Below are 26,507 nucleotides of genomic sequence, written 5' to 3'. Positions count from 1 at the left end.
ATAGGCCCTCTGAGCGTACTATTCGCAACGCCATCACCCATCTTGAGAGCCAGCATTCATTATTGGATAATATTCGACCGCATAGAACACGTCCAGTACACAGTGAAGAAAATATAGCAGCCGTTGTTGAGAGTATACACGAAGACCGTGGAAAGTCGATTCGGCGCTGTTCGCAGCAACTCGGACTGACGAGATCTTCCATTAAAATCGTACAAACTACAGCTTGCGCATGAACTGAAGCCACTCGACCTACCCACGCGCCATCACTTCGCTCTATTGGCTCTTGAAAAGTTCCAAGAAGCCAAATTTTGTTTAGCGATGAGGACCATTTCTGGCTCAATGGGCATGTTATACAGAAAAATTGCCGCATTTGGGGCGAATAGTAACCTGAAGAGATTCAACAGCTGCCATTTCATTCAGAAAAAAAACAACGGTTTGATGTGGTTTGTGGAATCATCCATCCATATTTCTTCAAAAATTATGCCGGTGATAACGTAACCGTCAATAGCGACCGTTATCGTCCCATGTTAACCGACTATTTGAGACCAGAAATTGAAATTTGTGATCTCGGCGACATTGGGTTTCAGCAGAACGTCTCCACTTCCCACACATCGCATCAATCAATGGATTTATTGAGAGAACACTTCGTTGAACAGATAATTTCACGTTTTGAGCCGCTCGATTGGCTACTAAGATCGTGTAACTTTTTCCTGTGGGAATATGTGAAATCTAAAGTCTATGCTAACAATCCCGCTTCGATTCAGGCCTTGGAGCGAAATATCACACATGTCCTTCGCCAGCTACCAGTCTAAATGCTCGGACGAGTCATCGAAAACTAGACTCAATGGGTGGACCATCTGAGATGTAGCCGCGGCCAACATTTGAATGAGATAATCTTCAAAAAATAAATGTCAAGGAATATTCTTTCCAATGTTAATAAACATTCCCCACTAAATTTGAGGTTGCTGTGTTTTTTCTTTAAAAAAAGTAGGGGAAACATTCAAGCCCCATATACCAAATATCTGGATCCTAGTTCCCATTACGAACTTTTTATCGAAAATATCGATCAATCTGAGAGATACAGAAATTAGGAGAGATTCATTTTCTGATAATAGATATGCTTGTCAGAAATGGGTTGACTCGGACAAAAACCCCATATATGTACATATGTATCTTATAGCAAGATTTTCGAACATCCGGCTGACTTTCTTACGCATGTATCACCAAATATGTGAGTTATCTTCATAAAAATGAGACAACTTATTTTCCTTCTAACGGTGCATGTTTGTGCCTAAAATAGCTACGGTTGCACACGAACATAACTTTTCCTTACTTGTCTACGTTACTTTTATTTTATGAGATTGTTGCTTATCGCGTGCAAAAAATACTTAAACTATCGGAATTCAGGCTTATCGCTGTCATAATTTAGCTAGTTAATGTTCCTATTTTTGTAACTCTGTCTATGTATGTATGTATGTATGTATGTATGTCGATATATCTGTTCTGAACCAAAGCTTTTCGAATCTATGAATGAATAGGGACTCATTTATAGAAAACCTTGTATTCTTCTCATATTATTGATAATGGAAAAAAATTAACGAAATTCAAAAAATTATACAACGGTACTTTAAATCTGCTTACAATACTGTGTAAATTTGGAATATAAAAAGTGAAATTAAAGTTTTTATTACTTATTTTAAATTATTCCTTAAAAAATTTAAAGCGAAGCAAATAGTTTCAAAACCGTTTAAAAGTACTGAAAATCATTTACCATTAAAAGCTTTGAAATTGCGCAAAAACATTTAATTTTCGGTAAATAAATATTTGTGCACGTGTAACAGTTTCAACGTCAATTTACACACAAACTTAGAAAGAAATCAACAAACGAAAAGTTTTCGAACTTGTTTGCTTGTTTTAGCCACTTTTCTGTTCGAAAAAACTTGCTAACATTGTAAAGAAAATAAATTTGAGAAACTTGAAAATAAGTTTGAAATGAGGCGAAATTAGTGCAAGTTGGCGTCATTAGTAAATATACATACATATACATACTAGGTATGAATATATGAAAGTACAAAAATGTGCTAAGTTTAATATAAAAATAGAACAAATGAGAACACAGTCCGCTTGTGCAAAAGGCCTGAATCGAAGCGGAATTGTCTATATAGACTTAAGACTTTTCGTCTTCACAGGAAAAAATGTAACAGTGTGTTATCACACGATCTTGGTGGCCAATCTCTGGGCCCAAAACATTAAATTATTTACTCACCGAAGTGTTCTCTCAATAAATCCATTGATTGATGCGATGTGTGGGAAGAGGCGCCGTCTTGTTGAAACTCAATGTCGCCGAGATCACGAGCTTCAATATACGGACTCAAATAGTCACTTTTACGAAATATGAACCGATGATTCTACCGGCCCACAAACCACATCAACCTCTTCAGATTGCTCTTCATGTTGCTTCCCTGCCAATCTCATCAAACACTTAGCAAAACTTGCCTGACCGTTAATCTTGGCACTGCCACCCCGTTTACATCGGCCCAGTGTGATTCGACCACGACCGCTTTCGATTGACCTTGTCGTAAATGACCCACTTTTCGTCAGCAGTAAGCATTCAATTTTGAAATGACATCGATTTTCTTGCGATTCAGCAGATGGAAAATCGTCCATGAGTTTTTTCAGCGATGGTAGCGTCACACGCTCGCAGGATAGGGCTGACAAATCGAGAAGACTGGAGGGAATGACTAGAGCAGGGCACCAGAGAAACAATGGATCATCTCTTGTGTACTTGTCCCGCATTGGCAAGACTACGCTGTAAGCAACTGCGGTTCCCACGGTATAACACACTAGTGGAGGTATCGATAGGGAGGCCGCAGAGTCTGTTAAAAACCGCATCAAGCGCAGGCATCCTAAAGGATGCTTGGACTTTGCAACTGAACTCCAAAGTATATCTATGTGTGGCTTGTTGGACTACCATATTAACCTAACCTAACCTATACAACGAGCTTCTTTTTATGTTTAAATATTTAAATAGTACGAAACGTTTTTTTGCGTCGTATTAGGTCCTTAGCAATTGAAACAGTGCTTACATGACGGAAGGACCCAACGATTTCCATTATTTTATCGATATTTTCGCCAATTGGTCTTCCAGAGCGTGGTGCATCTTGAATAGACGAAACCAAATTATGTATGATTGACTCCTACGATATCAGGACCATAAACACTATTCACATTTTCAGTTGGCGTACGTTTTCGCATTTATAGAAGAAAATTTGTCAATGAAATTTTTTTTATTTTGTAAATATTTCCGTATTTTTACTTTGGCGGTGTCCATCTTTGAAGAGTGTTCAAAAAATACCGGGTCTAGGAGTCACAAAACTAGCTGAGAGGTTTTTTAGTACAAAATCTTATATTTCTATTTCTAGTACCAAATAACTTTAGCCATCTATTGGACAAATAAAGGACTTATTTTTTATAGACCCCATATATTTCATAAGGCAAAGTGAATACGACGGAAAAATTTTTCGGCAGTAAGAAGTAAGAAGAATGTCCAAATGAATACCTTTAAAACCCAAATATATTAAATTAGACAAACATCCTCCTGAATTGGAGGTACAAACTAAGGACAAATAGAAGGACACTAAATGTCTCAAACACCACCAACAATGTCAGCCTAGAAATCCAACGCAGGATAACTCTTGCCAACAGGTGCTACTTCGGACTGATTACGCAATTGAGAAGCAAAGTCCTCTCTCGACGAACAAAAACCAAACTATATAAGTCACTCATAATTCCCGTCCTGCTATATGGTGCAGAGTGCTGGACGGTGACAACAACTGATGAGTCGACGTTGCAAGTTTTCGAGAGAAAAGTTCTGCGAAAGATTTATGGTCCTTTGCGCGTCGGCCACGGCGAATACCGCATTCGATGGAACGATGAGCTGTACGAGATATACGACGACATTGACATAGTTCAGTGAATTAAAAGACAGCGGCTACGCTGGCTAGGTCATGTTGTCCGGATGGACGGAAACATTCCAGCTCTGAAAGTATTCGACGCAGAACCCGCCGAGGGAAGCAGAGGAAGAGGAGGACCTGGCTTCGCTTGGAATATCCCATTGGCGTCACGTAGCGAAATAAAGAAACGAATGGCGCGCTGTTGTTAACTCGGCTATAATCGCGTAAGCGGTGTCTACGCCAATAAAGAAGAAGAAGAAATGTCTCAAACATACCAAATATCTATAGTTTTTTAAATAATTTATTTTAGAAAATAAATATTTCAAGACTTTCAGTGCTTCGACTAGATCCAAAACAAATGCAAAATATTGCAAACCCTGGTATTAGTCAAAATATATTGTTTATTTTCAAAACTAAAATATCGTAAACAAATTTGTATTACAAAAAAAAAATTACAAAATCCAAAAATTTCATTGAAACTCTACGCGCTTAAAGACTAAACGAAAATTTAAACGAGTGAAATTGAAATTTACAGCATTTCGCTTAAACCGAAAATAACTTAAAGCCATTAACGACACCGACAGCGGCAACGGCTGCAACAATAAAAACCAAGCCATCCAAAAACGCCCCACAAAGTAAGCGGCTACAGCCGAAACACCCTCAACAATGAGCAAGCGAAGTCGAGTCGAGAGTCAAAGCGACTTCGAGTATACAGAAATGGCCACTATGCTTACTGCTGCCGAACAACTACATATGGTACCATGTACTGCGTAAATACATACTTAGATGGTATATGGCGAACAGACACATTTGCTTATTTACCCACAAATCACTAATGCTTAGGGCGTCGAATTTCAGGAATGCGCGTGACGGTGCGACGCCTAAACTTTGTGCTGTTGGGGTGAGACGATTTTCCCCAAGCGCTCGGGTACACATAGAAACAGTCTATGTATATATACAAATTGGTATATAAAACATTAGCTATGTATATACATAAATATGTAGAAGTAATAAATAAGACCTTATATACTAAGTTTCAAATACATATGTATATTCATTAGAATACATAGTATATGGAAAGGAATTTTGATACAAAGACCGGCCGGTAGTCGGCTCGGATTGGTTCGGGCCGAGTTGTGTGGTTTTTCAGGAGGTCCTTTTCCCGACACCACTGCGCTGGCGGCAAGCTTGTTGTCAGTCAGTGCCTGTAACTGATGGCCGAAACAAAAAGCGTCGCGGAGCAGGCGTGGGGCGGTGGAAGTGATTTGCGGAGCCTGCACATAGCGTCATATTGCTGTTAATGGCGAAAACTGCAAACAAGTGTCGAAACAGACGAGGGAATGCTGACACGAGTGTGGCGCATGAGAGAGTGAGTTTGCCTAGCTGTGTTTATGGCGCGTGCTTGTGTACTCGTATGTAAGTGTGTCTTGTTAAGAGGAAAGGGCGCAACCGGCCGCAGCGGAAGCAAAGTTACGTATTTCGAGAGAGGAAAATCAATAAAATCAAGGGCAGACAATGAATGCAAAGCAAAGGCAACAAAACCAGCAAACGACTCAACAACAAAAGCTATAACACCAACAACAATAACAACTATATATAGTACGTAGAATGTTTGCTGTAATAATTACAGGCATTGTAGTCACCCAAAAGGGGTTTGGGTTTCTTCGTACATAGCTGGCAGCTGAAATAGTGCATGTCTCGTTGGTAGTAGAGGAAATTATCTTGGGGACTTGGCCGCATAGGAATTGCGTGTATATGTAAATATTCGGTGCCTGCTGGACATTGCGGCTTCTGTTTTGTTGCTTTTAGCGGAAAAAGATGCGATAAATAGGCGCAGCTCAACTTTCCGCGCAAATCTCTAAATTGGAAAGCCTTTGGCCACTGTGATACACCAGAATATCCAGTTGTTGTCTAAGTAAATTGAGACTACTGTCAGATGGTCGAGATAATTGCGCTGAATTTAGTATTTTACGTGTCTATAAGTATTATAACCGAAGATGTAGCCTTCAGCTAATTGATTAGGTGTCGACGATTAGTGAAAGATGTTGGTAAATGCAAAAAGAAAACGGATATTAAGCACAAGCATTGTACGGAATAAGTCAACGCAAAGACTACAAAAATGAAAAGCAGACGTTCTTACTACCTTGAAAGAGTGTATGTGGAAATAGCATGCCTTCAGAGAATGTTGTTTGTAAATCCCAAGAACAGCTGATATGAACTTATTATTCCGATTTTAATAAACAGGTGTCATAAAAACTGGGAATAATGGTTAAAGAGAGGAAAAAAGTATCAGAATTATCTACCCTTCAATATATCAACATTATAGAACTCCGAAAAGAACTAGAAAAAAACCAGTTTCACCACCTATCTTTTGCGGCGAGTCTGTTTGAAATTTATTCCATTAAGAAGACCTCAATTAGGCTCAGACATTATTGGGATCTAATGTTTTATTATTGTAACGTAAAAACTTTCTCTCAATAGTTTTTGAGAATAATTGTGTACAACAGAATGAGGTTAAAAACGAATTTGGAACTCATCTCTACATGTAAAAATGTTACAAAAGAGAAGTCAACCGAAAGATGATTTTAGGATACGAGATTATTGCTATCAGATCCTTACGTACAAATCTTGAGTACTTTTTTTTACTTTACTTCAGAGTCATGTTTTCAGACAAACAGAATGTTTCGTGACACCAACGAAACTGAAAAAAAGAGGAAGTATTTAGCCACAGTACCTTTGCATTCCTTTATCTATATTTCATTGGAATATTGAATGTTGGCCTTTAGACTATTAGAATCCTTAGATACTTGGTCTAACTAAACTATTAATCTCAAAAAGTTTGTGCAAGGAAAATTTAATATGCTCATATTAGACTACTCTTGCCGGGAAGTACAATAGTTATGTTCCGAAGCTAGCATGTTGATTCCGTGGGCCTTTCAACTAAGTTCATACTATATATCTCTGGCTATAATCTCCTAAGTTTCAAGCTAACTAATAATTGAGCTGAAGGATATAGGACTTATAAATGTCTTGTCTTTATTGTATTTTATTTCAGTGGAAATATATTTCACTTTCTTTGTTTGTGGCTCAAATTTTCATGTTTTCATGGTTATGACTAGCGCACCAAAAAAGAACGGAGCCGAGCTGAGGGAGGGACTGAAATCGAGCCGCAGTAAAATCCATTCAATTGTATAGCCGCCTTTCGGCTGGCAGGGTTTGGCTTATAATTTTTAATTTAATGAAATGAAAGTATTTTTGGTGCGCCTTTCATTATTTACATTATAAAGAACTCGCTTTCATCTTTTACAGGGTGTGTGTGTGAGATTGGGTAGCTCACATTTCATATATTAAAATGCCAAAGGAAAAGGGATAAATATGAAAATGAGCAATGAGGGCAAAATCAAAACGAGACGAAATTAAAAAATTAAATTATATCAAAAATAACGGCATAAGCACATAATGCATAGCAGTCAAATGCAACGTTGACTTCGTCGAGACGTGTCCGTTGCTGGGACAAAATGTGTTTATTTAGCGAGTGATATAAATATGTGTGTAAATATTTGCAAAACATTTTTATGAGGAAGTGACGTTTGCTCCAATGACAGGCAAACATATATGTATGTATGTACACGCACAGAAAGACGCGGCGAGCGATTAGCGCCAGGGTGTGCCACGCAGTCTGGTAGCCTCGCTGCTTAACCGGCGCTCGTTATTGTTGTTGCTGTTTGCACACTTAGCTGCTTAAAACAATAGTCCGCACCGTACTCGAGTGGGCGCACACTGATGAGTGGTTCAGAGGAGTGGGTGGTGGTGTAGTGGCTGCCCGGCGGTGTGTGTGTTTATTTTGTTGTTTTATTTTTTTCTCCTGCTTTTAATTCTAGTTATTCTTTCGCTTGTTAGCTGACTTTTTCTGAACTTTTTTCATACTTTTTACTTTTTGGACGCTCCTTCGTTATTGCATTGCACTGTAGCATTTTAATTAATTTGAAATGTCAAACAATGAATTCTTTTTTCGCCAGTTTTTGTTTGTTTTCTCTGCGAGAGTTCTTTCAAAGTGCTTTACGTCGGCCACAGGCGCAGCGCACAACAACAGCAACAACTTAATTAAGTTTACAGCACACATTTTGTTGAGCTAGGACGTGAGTGCTGCTATTTAGGGAACATTAAAGCGTTGGCTATTTTTAAATTTCGTAGCTCGACCTTCACATTTTGTTAGAATTTTTGGATTTGTATGGAAAGCTTTACATGTCACTGCGGTTGCCTATAATTTCAGAAACTGCTTTGGATTCCAAATTCAACTGCTAAACAATTTCTACACTGCTGTTCACGAAAAGAATTCATTGATTGAGCGTGTTTTCCTGAAAACAAAAATGAATGACTTGAAACATAATTGGCTCAGTAATCGGGCTACATTTGCGACCACAATATAGATGTTAACGAAATATGTACATAAGTTTCTAGATACGATAGTTGTAGTCAGGGGATCTGAAGTACATACATCTCTTAAAACAATCACTTTCGTTGTTAATGAAAACGTAAATTTTCACATTGTGTTGCTAAATGCTCTAGCTATACCAGGAACACTTCGGTTGAAAATTGTTCACCTATTATTCTTTAGGGTGATAAAAGTAACTACACGTTCTAGGCAAAATGCACTGAATAATGTTGAATTAAGAGCGCGACCTCGAGCAAAATAACCACATCTCATTGCCCGAATAAAGAAACAGCGGCTGGAGTGGGCAGAATCACATAAAACTTGAACTGCATCACACTGGCAATAGCTATTTTTTCCGACAAATCCAAAATTCATTTGTTTGGACCCGACGCAAATGCCACAGTCGTAGGAAAGAAGATCGTTTTTTGATTATTTAATGGTGTGCGGGGCTCTAACCAAGTTTGGTATTGGGCGGCTTATTATTCTTAAAGGTTCTGTGATTGCCGAAAAATACATTGGAATTTTGAAAGAAGGCGTTTTGCCAATATGGGACCACGGTCTGTTTATCTATATATAGTATATAGAGATCCCAACCAAGGCCTGGAACAATCAGTTTGGAGATCATAAGTACAATGTCCTAAGAATATATTTTCTGGAAAGCCAAGAACTTGAAAACAATTTCGTCAAAGATTTGGATAAAATTGGCAATTTCGTACAAAATTAGAAAAAAACTTACTCACTCACTCCATCCAACTAACGTATCGAAAGGGAGATAGAGAGAAAGGGATAAAAACAACGATCAATGTATTTTGAATCAGGAACCATTATGAACCAACGTCATCCCGACAGAAATATATAAAATCAATATAAAGAAATCATTGCATTTTTTTTTAATTTTAATTAAGTATTTGAGCTCTCTAAAATCGTAAATTCAATGTATTTATAGTATTTGGCATGTTTAGCTTAGCCTTTTATGGGAGAAATACACTGTAACGTGCGTTTGACCAGTGAAGCGACTGCCAGCAATAAAGTACTATTTTTATGTCTGGTCGGAATCTAAGACAAGGCCAGAACTTCCGAAGTGGCAGAACACATCTCTTGTCCTAACACTACGGTCAGTTTAAAAGAACCTTATAAAGTAGAAAAAAAATCAAAGGTTGTTCAGTGTTATAATATCTTATAATTGATTTTTTAATAGGGACGCTACAGAAGTAAACCGATAGGACCAGTAAACGAAGCCATATTTTGTCCAGCTTTTTTGACATTTCTCTTTAGTAAGGTTTGCCATTTCATCGTGGTATAATATACGATCCAACAACGAGTCGAAATTATTACAATTTACTACCGAAATTCGGAGTCAGTGGCTTCAACTAAAAAGCGCTACGTCCAATTTATGTCATAATCGTCCTGTCAGATCAACAATTGAGTGTCTAGTGAAAAAATTTGAATCTAAAAGCACAGTACAAAATGTTCCCGTGCCAGTGAGACAAAGAAGTGCCTGCAGTGTAGAAAATATTGCTGCCGCTAGCGCATTAATTGAGGAAGACCCGAATCAGTCTCTCAAATGTCGTTCTCAAACGCTGGGCATCTCTGTGACGTCGTTGTGGCAAATTTTGCGAAAAGATCTTGGCCTACATCAAATTGACACAAGAACTGAAGCTTGACCACCAGAATCGTCGTATGTTCGTAAATTGGGTTGAGCAACAACTTGAAAATGATCCGGATTGTCATCGAAAAATCGTCTTCAGCTCATGAGGCTCATTTCTGGCTGAAAGGCTTCGTCAATAAGTAAAATAGTAAAATATCCGTTATTGATCAGGCAACAATCCACAAGTACTCCATGAGCCACCATTGCATTCCGAAAATATTACGATTCGTTGCGGTTTAAGGGCCGGCCTCGTCATTGGGTCGTACTTCTTCCATAATGATCAAGACCGGTACGTTACTATAAATGGGAATCGCTACCGCTCATAGATAACCGAATATTTTTGGCCCTAATTGGATAACATGAACTTGGACAATATATGGTTCCTACATGACGGCGCCAGGAGCCACGTAGCGAATATCACAATCGATTGATTAAAAACCAAGTTTGGTGAACGTGTTATCTCACGAAACGGCACAGCCGATTGACCGCCTCGGTTGTGCAATTTGACGCTGTTAGACTATTTTCTGTGGGGCTACGTCAAGTCTATGGTACATGTCAATAAGCAAGGCACGATTGATGAACTTCATACGAATATCGAACGATTTACGCTCGAAAATTATGTTCAGCGTCTGGACTTCTGCAAGCATACCCGAGCTGGCCATGCAAAAGAAATCGAGTTCCATACATAATGGCATCGAATGTACTTTCACAGGAATGAAGAATTTCATTGATATCCCAAACCTGTTGCGAAGATCTATGGATCCATTTTAATATTCCAGTTGTGTTTTAGATAGTACTTTGGTTAAATCTATTGAATTTCAATTCCGAAATATTTCGAAAAATTTAAAAGTGTGGTAACAGCGTAGAAACAAGGAGAAGGATATGCCAAAATTGAACTGAACATTCTCGGTTTTGAATTTTTTTGTTACGAACATAAGAGGCGATGTTGGACCAAAAACTTTAGTCTACGAAAAATCTGCCGATTAAATTAAACGTTTGCTTAAAGCAAAGAGAGTAAATAAATTTCAACAGAAAAGCTCAACTCAAGAAGTCTCTTTTGGCCTTGATGAAATATGTTTTTAAATCATACAGCGTCAGGATACTTGACATAACGATATATTGATATAACCATGTAACTTTAATAAATTCCTTTCGAAAAATCTGTGTTTCGACACTTCAATTTCAATTTGGTCGAGGAAAATCTCAACGCTCATTCAAAGGCAAGCACAAAATTAGAACTTCAAAAACAGATCCGAAAAATAAACACGCATAAAAATTAAATGGAATAAATTTAAATTGTATGAGACCGTAAATAACGCCGAACCAAAATGCAGATGATGAAAATAACACCAGAAGCTGGTGAAGTGAACTGGAGAAAATGCATAGGGACAGGTCGAGTAACGGTGTATAGCGGAATGTGGCTGATGGGGGTTAGGGTAGCTATCTAATACTTCCAGCTGCTGTGGCAGATATAAATTTTTGTGCAACCACAGCAACAGCAGCAACAAGCAGTAACCACTGAAATTTCAATGAATGAATTATCGAGCTTTAAGGTATGCAGGGCTTATGCATACATATTTGACAGCGCGTACACTGCAGGGCTCTGAAAATGCTCCAATCTAAATATAAACAGACATGCATAAATGGAATATATAAATGTATATGTATATATGTACATACATATTTGATCTGAGTTGAGTAAAAAGTGATGTACCTGTCTGCTTTAAACTTAAGACCAGATGATGTAGAGTGCTGCAAAACCAAAAATATCTATGTATGTATGTACATTCACTCACATACAAGGAGTAACAGCAGCAGCAGCAGGTTGGTTGCCGACAGACGATAACAGTAACCACAACAACAGCAAATTGAAGCCAACTACAACAAAGCGAGACAGGCATTATAATCAAATCGAAACTGCGCCGCTGCGACGTCAACAGCAACAAGCAGCCAGCAGACGTCAGCCACCCCACCCTAAAGAACACAACCCAAATGTTCAAAACCAATTTCACTTGGAAACCAACTAACCGAAAATTTGCTTCTACTCGACGCAGCGCAGTAGCGGAGTCAACAGCTGTCGGAGCGCTGGAATGTCATTTTCAGTTTTCGGCATTCGAGCCACGTTCTTTCAAATTTATTGAAGACGCACACCTCACACACATCTACATTACAATATATGTATATATGTATGTACACAGGCAGTCACGCTCTCAAATCTATGTGTGCACTCTCGGGAACTGTGATATAGAGCGGCTTTGGTGTACATCCTCCTTGGCAGAGAATAATGTCTTTTCGGCAGCAAAGTAATGAGCGGCTGTCTTAAAGGCGACTACACCCATAATGCTTGTCTCCATGCGACGCTATGCCAGTACGTGCGTATATGTAAATAAATTTGAGTTAATTTTACATGCTCAAATTAAATTATGCAGAATGAAAATAAAGCCAGTTAGACTTTGGTATATCAAATGGATTTCGCAGTAAGGCAGTCAAAGCGATAGGCAGTAGAGAAATTCGCACTTGAAAATGCAAAAAACAAGGAACAATTTTGACATATTAATATAGGGTGCTTTTAGAAGTATAAAGTTTGAAAGAGGTACCACTTGTTTCACACAATATTTTTAGCTTAAAATATATATGTATATATGTATATAATCTTTAATTATGTGGTCATAAATAATAATAAAGGTAAAGCTCTCTGTTTATTGATCGCAGAAAAAAATCCTGAAACCTTAAAAAAGCCAGGTGACCCCTTAACCAACCATATATGCTATATCAAAACCGAGAAGAAAATGAAGTCAAGTGACAACTTCAGGTCTAAAGATCGAAGTAGCTTTCTCTGTGTAGGATTCTCCATGGAGAATACCCCAGTTCTGAATGACGAATGTTTAAAGGAAATCTCCTAAACCTTAATCTTTAAGATCATAATAACTAAATTTCAAACCTGAAATATAAGCAACAACAACATGGCTATTTAAATTCAACTTACTAATAAACGGTGATCCAAGTAGAGGTACTTTTTTCAATAGCCTTTTTTGACAGATCACGCGTGAGTCGTGTCAAGCTGACATGCTATTTTTGTTCAGTATTGTTTGGCATTACATCGTGGAAAGGCTTACGTTTGAACAACGTTTACAAGTCGTTCAACTTTATTATGAAAATTCAAGTTCTGTAAAGAATGTATTTCGCGCACTCCGATCAACTTATGGTCAACAACATAATTGCCCTACTGGGCGTGTTATTCGCAACACCTTCACCCATCTTGAGACTAGATCTCGTCATTCATAACTGGATAATATTCGACTGAATAGACTACGTCCAGCACGCAGTAAAAAAATATAGCAGCCGTAGCTGAGAGTGTACACGATGATTGTGGAGTGTCGATTCGGCGCTGTTCGCAGCAACGCTGACTGACGTATGGAACGACTTAGCGCATTTTAATTCGAGAATTAAAATTGAAAGTGTACAAAATACAAAGTGTACAAGAACTGAAGCCGCTCTTCTCAATCTATATAGGCTCTTGAAAAGTTTTAAAAAGATCTGTCGTTTTCGAGCCATATTTTGTTCTGCAATGAGGCCCGTTTCTGGCTTAAAGGTTATGTAAACAAGCACAATTAAGACATTTGGGACGAAGAACAACCTGCAGAGATTCAAGAGTTGCCACTTCATTCAGGAAAAATCAGCGGTCCACATTTCTTCAAAAATGATGCCGGTGAGAACGTAAACGTCAATGGTGACCGTTGTCGCGCCATTGTAACCGACTGAAATACATGAAATTGAAGCACGTGATCTCGCCGACATTTGGTTTCGATAAGACGGCGTCACTTCTCACAAATCGCATCAATCAATGGATTTATTGAGGGAACACTTTGGTGAGCAGATAATTTTACGTTTTGGGTTGGGTCATTGGCCACAAAGATCGTGTGATATCACATCTATCCATCTATCTATATCTTAAATCTATGTGAACAATGCCACTTCGATTCAAGCCTTGGAGCAAAACATCACGCGTGTGTTTCACCAGATAGCAGTCGAAATGCTCGAACGAGTCATCGAAAATTTTACTTAACGGATGGATCATCTGAGACGTAGCCGTGGTCAACATTTGAAAGAGATAATCTTCAAAAAATAAATGTGAAAGAATGTTCTTACGAATGATAATAAACATTCCCCATTAAATTTAAAGTTTCTCTGTTTTTACTAAAAAAGAAAGGAACCTCGAAATGGATTACCCTTTACTTCTAACCGAGTCTTAAAGAAACGTTTCTTCTAAACAACAAGAAAAGAGCACTTATCAGACGTTTTCCTGAGGCTTTAAAACATAGTACCAGCAAAAATTATTTAAACAATTTGCGTATTTCTTAAAAAGGTTATAAATCTAGCAATTGGATAAAGAACTTTAACCAGAAAACTTGACATATAACATATATGTATGTATATTGGGGAAATTCGCATTTCTACTGACGATTTTATTCGATGTATTTCGAAACAAAGGTCATTTGTTTTACGAAAATACACACATGACAAAGAAATGGACAAAAAAGATTTGCCATAAAAAATCTATGAGTTGTGCGGAGACATTAAATTGCTTGCTATAAATTTAATGGAATTCACGACACAAATATTAAATTTCATTTTCGCCCAAATATGCTGCGTTCAAAAAACACAACTGGGTTGCCGCAAAAAAAACAACAAAATCAAATATAATAAGGGACGAAAATTATTGTGCGTCAAATTTAAGGCAACGTGAAAAATGGGATAGTGGCCATATTACTTTGGCGCACAGCAGCCGAAATGGAACGTAACGCAATGCGATGCGATGCGATGTGACGCGGTGTGAAATGAATGCCAGCGAAAATGGAAAATGGAACCTTCCTACTGAAACGCAGCACAAGGGACGCCAACCACAACAAAAGTGCGACAAAAAATTGGTGCAAAGTAATAATGGCACAAATGGGGTTGGGTGTAATGGTTAGTTGGGAGTTGGGTTGAAAAGGGATTTACTTGCAACTAACTACTGCTGATTTTTATGCACACCCAGCAGACCCGCTGCCTGCAACCCGAGCGCCATCGACCCGATTAACGTATACATGCGTCCAACTTAAACATAAAATATGTATGACGGCAGAGAAGACGCTACATGGACAAGGAGGGCAACAAGCATAGCACAGAATGAAAGCAGAAAAGCTCAGCGCTCGGAGGCGAACAGAAAACCAGGCACCACAACGTTGTACTTATGTATGTAAGCACGTACGTTCGTTAGTTATAAATATAATAGAAACGCAGTAGGCAACAGCGCACAGCAAGGGGAGAAACAAGTGAAGGCAGACGGCATTAAAACAACCAGCTACCGCCCCACCCACAACGACCAGTCGACGCCATTAACAGCATCAAGCGAAGCGTAGTCGCAATGCAACCCAACCACCCACTGACCTGACGCAGCAGCGGCAACACAATGCCGTGGCACTGACAGCGCCGCAACAACGCGGACAATTTACAGAGCGCGCTGGAACCGTGGAGGCAAAATAGAAATACTTTTCACACACACACACACAAACACACATAAAGGCGATGGTAGGTGAGGAGACCTGGCAGTATATTCAACGCTCACCAAAACGCAACCACTACCACAACAGCGAACAAAACAGTGACGTCGCTGACATCGGCGCCGCGCTGCTTTGCTGCTGAATGGGGTCGTCGGGCAAATGGTGGTGTCGGTGAAACTAAACAAGCAAAATATGTATGTGGAATGTTGGCTCTTGGCTATTGACTACTGACTGTGATGGCGGAATGGCAACAACAAAAAAAAAGAATAATAATAATGGCTAACGCACCAGTGACGAGTAGCACAGCATACACTGAGAAGATACATGAAAATATTTGCACAGCTGTAACGAGTAGTGGTGTTAAATAGCTACAGAGTTGCCGCATTGATGATTTAGCATGAAATGTGATATATTAAGAATAAATATGTTTTTTTTTAATAATTAATTGCAATAGTACAATGGTGTCGTTGGGACAAAAAACAAAGTTTAGGTACAACACTTTATTGTATTATATACTTAGTTATAAATATTACGAAAAATGGTTCGTTTTAAATACGGCAGTATCGTTTAAATATATAGCGAAAACACAAAATTATACAGAAAGAAGGTAAAATTACATCTCAAAAACTTAAGGGGACTTAAACATGGGCACTAAATAAAGCTGTTGTGCCTGTACTTGTACTGAATTTTGCTCTGCGATCACGCTTTTAATGACAGCAGTCAGATTGATTATAGTATGTATTCATACTTTAAAGTGATGACCGCAAATTGTCAACATTGTGATCCGTGAAATGCCAGGAATGTGTTGTGCTAATGGCAATTGGCAGCATTAAAAACTCCACCCGAACCATTGTATTCATTGATTTTTGGGGATCTCAAACGTCGAAGCTTTTTTTGAGTCACTTTCACCAATACAATTCGACATTTCAAATGACATCTTTTGGGGCTACAGAAATTATTATAATCTTGCAACCTGTTGCTGTTGGCTGTGAAAAAGTTGTTGCCAAATTTGATTGAAGCCACGATCATAACTGCTAAATCAAAAGAAGAAGTTTTTTGATACCGATAACATATAATATTTTTTGTTTGAATAAATGAATTAGACGTTAAAATAAAATTCTTTTATTATTTCACCATGTTTGTCTGTCTGAGATATCTGAAATTTTTATATTTTTTAAGAGTATTATAGATTCGGTTATTGGATATTTTAATCAAAAAATTAAATAAATTAAAATATTATTATCTTGAATAATCAAAACCAGAAACTTTTTCAACGTCAGGTTACCTAAAATATCTTATAAAAGCGTAGACAAAGAGCACCCTGAATTAATCACTTTCATCAAAATTTTGTCAGGTTCAAAAAATAAATATAAATTTTTGGCAACTTCAATTCACAAAGTGGCAATCCTGGCAGAAAACCATCAATACCGGCGAGTCGGTGGGTGGCTAAACAACGAATTTCATATGCGGGTATACATACATTTATGCAAGCTGATAGTATGTATACAAATAATAATAATGGAGTGTCGGCCAGACGGTTGGCGGGGAATCATACAAAAATGAAAGCATATACGTCAAGCTAATGGTTTTATCGCAGGTAACTATATACATTGTGCCAACATATACCTAAACGCACAAGGATTTGTCTACACACATGTGTACATATGGACTAAATGAATGTATTTTATACAAAGACATGTTGTATATAGACAAATAAATTATATAGTATATACATATATACAAATGCAAGTTGTACATAAAATAATGCACACACAACCGAGCATAGCGCGTGTATGTAAAAGCCAGCATAGCTGTAAATATCGATTTTCTGATTTTCCTTGAGGTTGAAGAGTCGTCGGACGAGGAGCGAGGGGTAGCAATATCAGTGAGATGATGCATACAACACATAGCACACAGCGAGTATTGTGAGCGGGCGAGTGGTGACGCAAAGAGCGCGGATTGATGGTGCTTCGGTCGCTTTTACTGTTGTTTACTTACTTTTTTCAGTTTTTTAGTTTTCATTGCTCGCAAATGTTGCTGATGCTGCTATTAGTACTGCTTCTGCTATATTTGTTGTCGACTGTCGTTGAGTTTCTGTCGAGTATATTTCTGTTTGCTGTTGCCTTCAATGCTGACAGCAGCATTTTGCGTTGTTAGATGGCTGGCAAAAAGGAGGCAAAAGAGGCAAAAAGAAGGAAAATGTGTTGCCAGAAGAAGCAAGAGTTAACATTTTCATATTCAGAAACACAACTGGCATTACTTACATATGTATATATTTATGGTTATACATAAGTGCATTTGTATATATAGCTTACTAAGCAGTACTCCGGCGTTAGATTGGAGTAACTTTTTGCAAAAAGTTTTATGGAAAATTAATTTAAAGAGAAAGTGCCGGCAGTTTAATAAAGCAGATCAGGCCTATATTTTATCGAGTTTTAGAAACATTCAAATTCGCATCAATTGTTATTTTTTGACATAAAGAAAAAATTGCATATGAAAACGCATCTTCAATACTTATAAAAAAACAGTTATCATATCTGAATCTATATTTTTTTCCAGATTACAGAGGGGTACGAAAATGAAAAGTGGATTATTTTGCAAAAAATCTCGGTAAAACGAAATGTTCAATGAAATTTTATGAGATTTTATTAAACCTTTTGTAGGCAATATAAATATACCAGCTAAACCGCTTAAAGAAGTTAATATATGTACATATACTAACTTAAGAAAACTTCAAAATATAAAGAGGGACAAGGAGTCAATCTTTTAACAAGCAGCATTTCAGCATTTAATAAAATTATAGTATTCGGCTATGGTAATTTAAAAACGCTTGCCAGAACTCCAAAAAACATTATTTTTTATAAGTAGGATTTAAATAAAAATTGGTAAGGAAATCATTTTTCATATTTTTTTTTATAAAATTTGATAACTGTTCTTCTTCTCATACATTTTTTAGAGCTATTAAGGCAAAAAATAATTGAGAACCAAAAGAAATCGAAAAACCTTGATTTCAGCCAAATAAAAAATCATTTGTTCCGTTTCTGTAACACAGAATGCAGCTCATGCGATGCAACTCTGAAAACACTACATCATAATACTTTGGTTTATAGAACAACTTTCAGCACAGTTAATAACTGTATTTTGCGTGGGTGGCTCTAATTTTTTGGCGACCTACTGTTTTTGTGTAGCTTCAAGCATGTGCATACATATTTATCTGCCAACTTTTAATCATAATCATGAGATTTATTCTTAATCACACACACACTGCCAATTGAATAGCTTATCTGATATGTATTTATGCAGCTGTTACCCAGTACTTTGGTATGAATTATATTTCGCATACGCATGTACATAACTATACCACACATATATAACCAAGGAATGCGTTTATGCAAGTGTACGTGCACATACCAGCACAGACCGAGCAAAATAGAAGAATAACAAGCGAAACAGTTAAGCCAGGAATGAAATGGGTAGAAGGAAAAACAGCAAGAACAACAATGGAAGAAAGCAAGTAAAAGCTGGCGGCGAGAGCGTTGAATTGGGTACTGAAAGGCGGTTGACGGTTAGCGGTGGTGGTGGTGGGGTGGGTTGATGTTGGGTAAAACATTACAGGAAACGGAAGACAGTGCAAATACTGGTAACGACGTCGTCGTAGTCGTTGTCGCCGTCATGTGTCAGCGTTGCCTTTTAACAACATGCAGATATCCATACAAAATAAGCGCTTGTCCCCGCTGTACGCCACACACCACACGCCATACAGGAAGAAAGAACTCTTATCAGGCGGCCTCTGCCCCACATCCAGCTGAAGCAGTTGCTTGTCGGAAGGCAGCATCAACGGCAGCAACGCTGCTGCTTCCTCAGCACATTCTTCTGCATGTCCTATCTGTATGGGTGTGTGTTATTGTACATAACAATCTACATTTATTCAAGCATTTGCTATCCTGTGTAGATCCTTGTTATATATACATAAATAAACATGTATATAAGGTATATAAGAACCGCAGCTCGGTCTACTTACATTACTAAGTGTGTATGTATTTAGTGTGTGCCGTTGTGCTGGCGTAGCGAAAAGTAATTTTGTGCCCATTTTTATATCAAACACAAGCTCCATTTTTTCATTACTTTCTTTCCCACATCGCAATTTATTTATTCATGTATTTTATTTATATTCCCTTAGTTTTTGCCCATTCATTTTATTTTCCGATTCTTGTTGGCTCGTTGCTGCAAACTTTTTATATCTCATGACATTATATACTATGTACTATGTACTATATACATGTATAAGTATATGTATATGTATGTAATGCACGGGTTTCTAAGTATCTGCTGGTTGGGTGTGCCTGCTGCTTGACTGCACAACAACAGCATTTGCTGCAAATTAAATTGAAGCCAAATGAAAATTATGCTTTAATGCTGGGGCATTGAAGTCGGGTCTACTCGTTGTTGTTGTTGTCGCTGTTGTTATCGCTGTGTTATTTTTGTTTGCGTTGCGACTTTTCATAAATTAGTTAAATTTGCGGCTTAATTTAGATAATTTCATTTAAATGTTGTGCACAGAGAGGGAATTTAATAAATTACCCTCAATTTTTGGCCTAATGGGAGCACGCGGAATGAGGCTGTAAAGTGATTAGCGGAAATTGGTGCAGAATTTCATTTAAAATTATTGTACAACTTTAAAAGTACTTTTTGCAAACGAGTTAGTAATTGATTTTGAGAACACGAGTATGATGAAAACGATTCCAATTGGATCAATACAAATGATTTAAGGCGACGAAGCCGACAAGAAATCATGGCAAATTGAGCTATACATACATACATATGTCAACGTATATTATCCGTAAGCGGCTCAATTGTCCGAACCGGTTTTTGCGATACAAACTGAAACTAAATATAAAACTTACCGATCCAAACGAGGTTAGATCTCCGTTCCCACGATAGTCGGGTCTAAGTAACCGGAACGGACCCGGATTTTATTCCGCCAAGGACCGTCAACTCGGCACCATTCCTCGAAATTGCTTCAGGAATGTTTTACGCCGCCAAAACAACAACATATTAGATCTCCGAAAGTACAACCCTTGGCCGTATAAAATAAGGGTTAATACCAGTGACGTGGAACCACCAACCTGTTGTGGGAATTTTAAAACTTAGTTCTGGATACTGTAGTAGATTAAACGCCTACTTATCCAGAATCGACCCGAAAACAGCACGTTTTCTGGGTCTACCGTTGGATGAACTCGATGACAACCTATATGAACCGTAACATCGTTACGGGGACAAGATAACCATTACAACAACAAACAACAACATACCAACTGAAAATCAAATCAAGTCTTGTATGGAAAACTTCGATGAAACCAAATTTAACTCTTTTTATCTCGTTATACGAAGTTTCCATTGTCTCGGATTAGAAGCTTCGATCCGTCAAGCGTTGGAGAGAAGTGTTTATGGTGCAAGCCTGCAAGTCTTCTGACGTGTCCGTAATCGGTCTATAGAATTATTTATTTATAGGAGAGATTATTTTTTCCAAAAAAACGTTTTTGTAAACCCTTAGCTTTGTTTTCGATGAACTATTATAATTGATTTTAAGCTTAGGAATTTGAAATCAAAGAAAAAACTGATTTGTAAGTTTATTCAGGAAAAGAACTGTCCCAATCAAGTCAGACTTAAAGTAAGAGAGTACAGGAAAGAGCTGTCTTGATGAAGACAGACCTTAAGAAAAGCGGTGTTAGGTGGATTGGATTCATAGTTTATGTTAAGAGGTGGTTAGTGTAATGCAGAGACTTCTAACACATTCACGACAGCCTGTTCTACGTTATCGGGATCGGCGCGAATTTTATTCGCCGTAAGGGCTACCACTACGGCGATCTAACCCTGTTTGGGTCGGTAAGTAGCAAATATAATCGTTATTTTATATTATCTGATACAATTTATATTTATTATCAATACTTACAAACAAAATTTTATTCAGTTAATCAATAAAAACAAATGCATACCTGAAAAGAGAAAAAAAACAATGAATTAAATGAGAAAAATTGGCATTGGTCAGAACAATTGTTAATAAGTAAACTCTTTGATAAAAACCATGAATAACTTAGAAATTGAGCTGGTTATACATGTTTTGGGAACCTCAATTCAGAGCAATTCCAAATCCATTGCATGACCAAAATCTAACCGCTTAGACAGCCATTTGCGCCAAAACCTTTATTACGCAAGATTTTTTCCCTCACAAAACGAAACAGTCTTTGAAAGCGATATCGATGGGATGGAATTATGTCTGCGCACAAAATCATAAAAAAAAGTCTGGACAGTTACTGGTTTAAAGAAGACGAAGGACAAGTCTAATCTTAGTCTAATGTAAAAGAGGTGATATTTGTGGCCCCAAAATATACAGATATAACTTTCCTAGATTTGTGCTACTATTCGAAAAGCAGAGGGTACAACAAATGCTCGAAATTATAAATGTCATGATCTGCAATTTTTTTCATTGACCGCAATTTGTAGATTTCAAGAACTTCTCAAGATTGGGACTATCTCAAATCACAATCAGACGAATTTTGAGAAAGGATTTAGGCTTGCATCCGTATAAAATTGTTCTCTCTCAAGCACTAAAGCCATTGGATTACCGTAAACGTTGTGAATTTGCTGATTTTGGCTTGGAACAACTTGAAAACGATAAAGATTTTTGTAAGAAAATCATCTTTTCCTTTGAGGCTCACTTTCGTCTGAGTGGTTACCAACAAAACAAAAGTATCGATGCTGTTGAAATCCGCAAATTATTCATGAACAACCAATACATTCACCTAAATTGACAGTTTGATGTGGTTTTAGGTCTGGTGGAATCGTCGGTTCGTACTTCTTTCGAAATGAAGCTGGTGACAACGTTACTATCAAGAGATAACGGTATAGATCGCCGATAACCAACGTTTTATTGCCACAATTGAAAGAAGTTGATCTAGACAACATCTGGTTTCAACAAGACGGGGCTACGTGCCAAACAGCACGTGCAACAACCGAATTATTGCGAGAACAGTTTGGAGATCAGCTTATTTCAAGAAATTGTGACATTGAATGACCTCCAAAAAGTTGTGATTTAACACTATTCGACTCCCTTCTTGTGGCGTTATTTTAAGTCATTGGTCTTTAGCAATAAACCACTGTCTTCAAGCTTTAGAAGTCAATATTGAATGAGCTATTCATCACATACGACTTGATTTTAGTGGTGCTGCTAATGTTCTTACCTTGCACATAAAGTATGGCAGCCGAAAATTTCGCACAAAAAATATATATACAAACTAGGAGAACTTATTGACAAACCCTGATACGCCCATTCATAAATAAATATATGACGACAGGAATAAAAGTAAAAATTCTTTAGTTAAGTAAAACCATTTCGAAGAACTTGTTCCTCTTTTTGGTGATTTTTTGTGCCCCGGCTGATTTAAAGCGCACCCTTAAAAACACGAAATACTTGATAGCGCGGGAGGTTTCTTAACAATATTATTCACATTTTCATGTCCTTTATTTTCGACAGCACACCTAACTACCCAGTGACGCCTTCAAAAACCGGCGCGGCAACGAGTAAACGCCTGAAAAGGGAAACCGAAATGCAGTGGAGCGTCTAAAAACAAACAAACCAACAGTCAAGCGATAGTTTTGACAGAAGCGAGTGATGAAACTACAATGATAAGAATAAGAGTGAGAGAGAGAAGAGAGTGAGAGAGACAGCAACTTACGGAAAAGCTACTGAATTTAGCTTGACAGCTCAACTGGCGCCATTGGGTGGTGGATTGCGGTGGTGCCCCAACCAAACCGACTCACCCAGCACAAGAGACCCTACATGCTTTTTATTGTAACGCAGTAATCAACGACTGTAACGGTGAAATGTAGATTTAGAGCAGCGAAAAAGGAAAAAATACACAACTTACACTATAAATAAATGTAGCTCAGCTTTTTGAGTGTGCACATGTGTAGGAGCGGCTGTGACAGTATGAGACAGAAGACTTAGCTGCATGATTTTTACGCCTAACACCCCCTTTCTACTCAACAGCAACAACAGGCGCCGTACATACTTAACGGTATCACAATCAAATGGGTGACTGGGAGGTAAACCCAATGAAAAGTACGGACGTAAGAAGGTAAGTGTAGGTTTACAAGTCCCCGGACGCTGGTAAATATTTCTTATCTCAGTATTTTGCTAGCTAAGGCTAAGTACATAGTATATTTCAAGAGAGCTGAAAAGGCACTCGAAATTTTAATTATAATTTCCAGAGTTTTATTTAACACCAATGTTTTAATTTAGAAATAATCAATAATAAGCATCCAATAACAAGTACTGAAAAAAGCAATATTAACTTTCTAAACCCTGGATTTTCAACTCGTGAGTACAGAGAGTAGCCACACTGAGCAAAACTCTTAACCTTAATAATGCCTTAATCAGGTAGATTGAGAGCGACTGTAACTAAAACAAAGCATTATTTAGATACCCACATTTCTCTTCTGTTTTGCACTGCGCTCCGCTATCTGCTCAGCCTAAGCCTCAAAATTACCACGGTTGCTGCTGTTGCGTTGCTTTGCTATGATCTTGACAAACCTCTGCAGCGGGTCTCTGCGGCTGTGCAAACTAAATTGCACATTAATGTTTTGCAAGTCCCGCATGACACCCCCTCCTCACCTGCATCGCAAAAGTCCAACCAAATGTGTTGGCTTCACTCCGTTTGCGGCCCGGATTGTAATTTTCCCACTTTTTTGTTTCATTGCGGCTTTTTATTCGCTCATTACTTTGCATCTTGCATCTCTCTTCTTTCGCGCTTTTGTTTTGGTTGGTTTTTCTGCAACTATTTGTCACTCATACATCTACACACACGCTGATATATAGTATATATATCGTAATAGTTGATATTTTCCTCGGTTTTGCATTTCGCTCAGTCACTCTTCGAGCAGTACATTTGCACATTCGCATTCATATTCACATTGTATTGCGAATTGAAATGAGGACACACGGCTTTTTTCGTTCCATTTTTTCTTGTTTGTTTTTTTTTTGCTGATTAAAGTGAATATCTCTCAGAGTTTTTCCATTTTTTTATCTCATCTGTTTGCTTTTAGTTAGAAAACTATGTGTGCAAACATTAACTTATACATTTGTACATATAGTAAATATGTAGCTATGCATATGCTAAGGTGAACTTAATGTTGCATTTTCCGCTGCGGTGAGAACCAACACACATCCATACATACATTCATACGTATTTACTTGAGTGGTCGTGGCTTATTTGTGGGAAACCATCGCATGAATGAGTATAAAAGTGAGTAAAGGGAAACTATGATGAAAATATGCACGCATACAGTCGTGTGTAAAATAATTTCTATACATTGTAAATATAATACAATTACATACATAGTGTGTTATACGCAAAATAAAAAGAAACAGGGTGACAATGACAGCAAATCAGCAAATACGCCTCCACGAACTCAAAAAAAAAGCTATAAATTGAACGACTGCTTCGAAGGAGAGCTAATACTTATGATAGTTGGAAGACATAGTGGAGTTTCAACCTTCAAATTACAACTTATATAACATCTCCTAAAATTTAAATTGTGTTGCTTGAAATTTTGTGATTCTGATGTAATCTTTGAAAATGGTGCAATTTTTTTGGTCATCCTATTTTATTGAAAAATCCGTTATTATACGTATTAAGTATACAGGGAGTGTTGTATGAATTGCTATTACTTTTAGCACGACTGTATATGCGAATATAGTATATGTTGTGATTAGCATAATGCAACTAAGAATAAAAATTCTCAAATGACTTTCAGAAGTCTTTTTTCTGCTCAAGCAGCGTAATATGATGTTTTCCAATGACAAATTAAATATGTTTTTTTTATGAACTTTCCTGATACTAGAAATAATTAACATTTCGCTTTTATACAATTAACGATATTTCTGAATGTTCGATTTCTGAATAAGTGAAGATTTGCAATTTATCATATTTTTGTTAATTTAAAATAATTCTTCTTTACTCTGGCCACATTAAATTTTTCACTAATAATTTTTTTGTCAATAAAAACTTTTCGTATTACATCGGTTTAAATGAGTTAAGCCTCCCCCACTCTATTCGAGAAAAACTGGCGCACCCTAGCACAACTCAACTCCCTTGAGAAGAACGCCACACTCAACATCTGAAGACAACATGCACTAATACACCACACCTGGGGACAAATTGGATTTCACCACAGCAGATGACAACTATCTAATAACTTACAAAAGGATTGGATCATCGCTGTTTTTTTACATTGGCTTACACTCTGCGCCGCGTCGACACCTTTCGCATATTTACTTCGATCTACAGATGCCAACTCAATTCCTTTTTTACATTTCGCACATCAACATCCATTTTGGACTTTCTATTCGACACTGTGCCGCACTTGCTTCGATCGACATCGTTCCATTCGCGCCGACTAACAGCGATCCAACACAGTACGACGCGATAGGTTATTAAACTTTTGTTCTGTAAACAAAGGATCATTCTAAATAAATTGTACAATTTAAATTCACAAATACATCTCTTCTTTTTAAATAGACGCGCGAGTGTGAGTGCAAATTGAAACTTTAAAATAGAGTGGTTTGTATTCGACAATAAATTGGGTCAACATTTATTCAAAATCATTTAATTAACTTGATAATAAACATGACGACCCCGATTCACACGTTTCTTTGGTTACAACTCTGCTTCAAACAAACAATAAAAAACAAATAGTAGATATTATCTCTGTTTTGAACTTTTTTCGTTCCAGTGGGTGCTGTAGTATTTGGATCGTGTTTAAAGAGAAACATATTTGTACGTATTCAATTTGAATTAATAACGATCTGAATAACCAACTTCATATTTCCAGCCTTCCCAGTTGCTCGTATGAGTGAGAGCTTTTTT

General features: G+C 37.5%; 1 protein-coding gene across 3 annotated transcripts in view; it reads right to left on the bottom strand.

The window, feature by feature from the left end:
• The window catches only part of LOC120772068 (histone-lysine N-methyltransferase, H3 lysine-79 specific), a 122,828-nt gene that overhangs the window by 86,399 nt on the left and 9,922 nt on the right, over window positions 1–26,507 (bottom strand). The window lies entirely within an intron of this gene.

The sequence above is a fragment of the Bactrocera tryoni genome, chromosome 1, assembly GCF_016617805.1.
Source record: "Bactrocera tryoni isolate S06 chromosome 1, CSIRO_BtryS06_freeze2, whole genome shotgun sequence".
Lineage (NCBI taxonomy): Eukaryota > Metazoa > Arthropoda > Insecta > Diptera > Tephritidae > Bactrocera > Bactrocera tryoni.
This window is presented reverse-complemented; position numbering and strand designations above follow the sequence as displayed.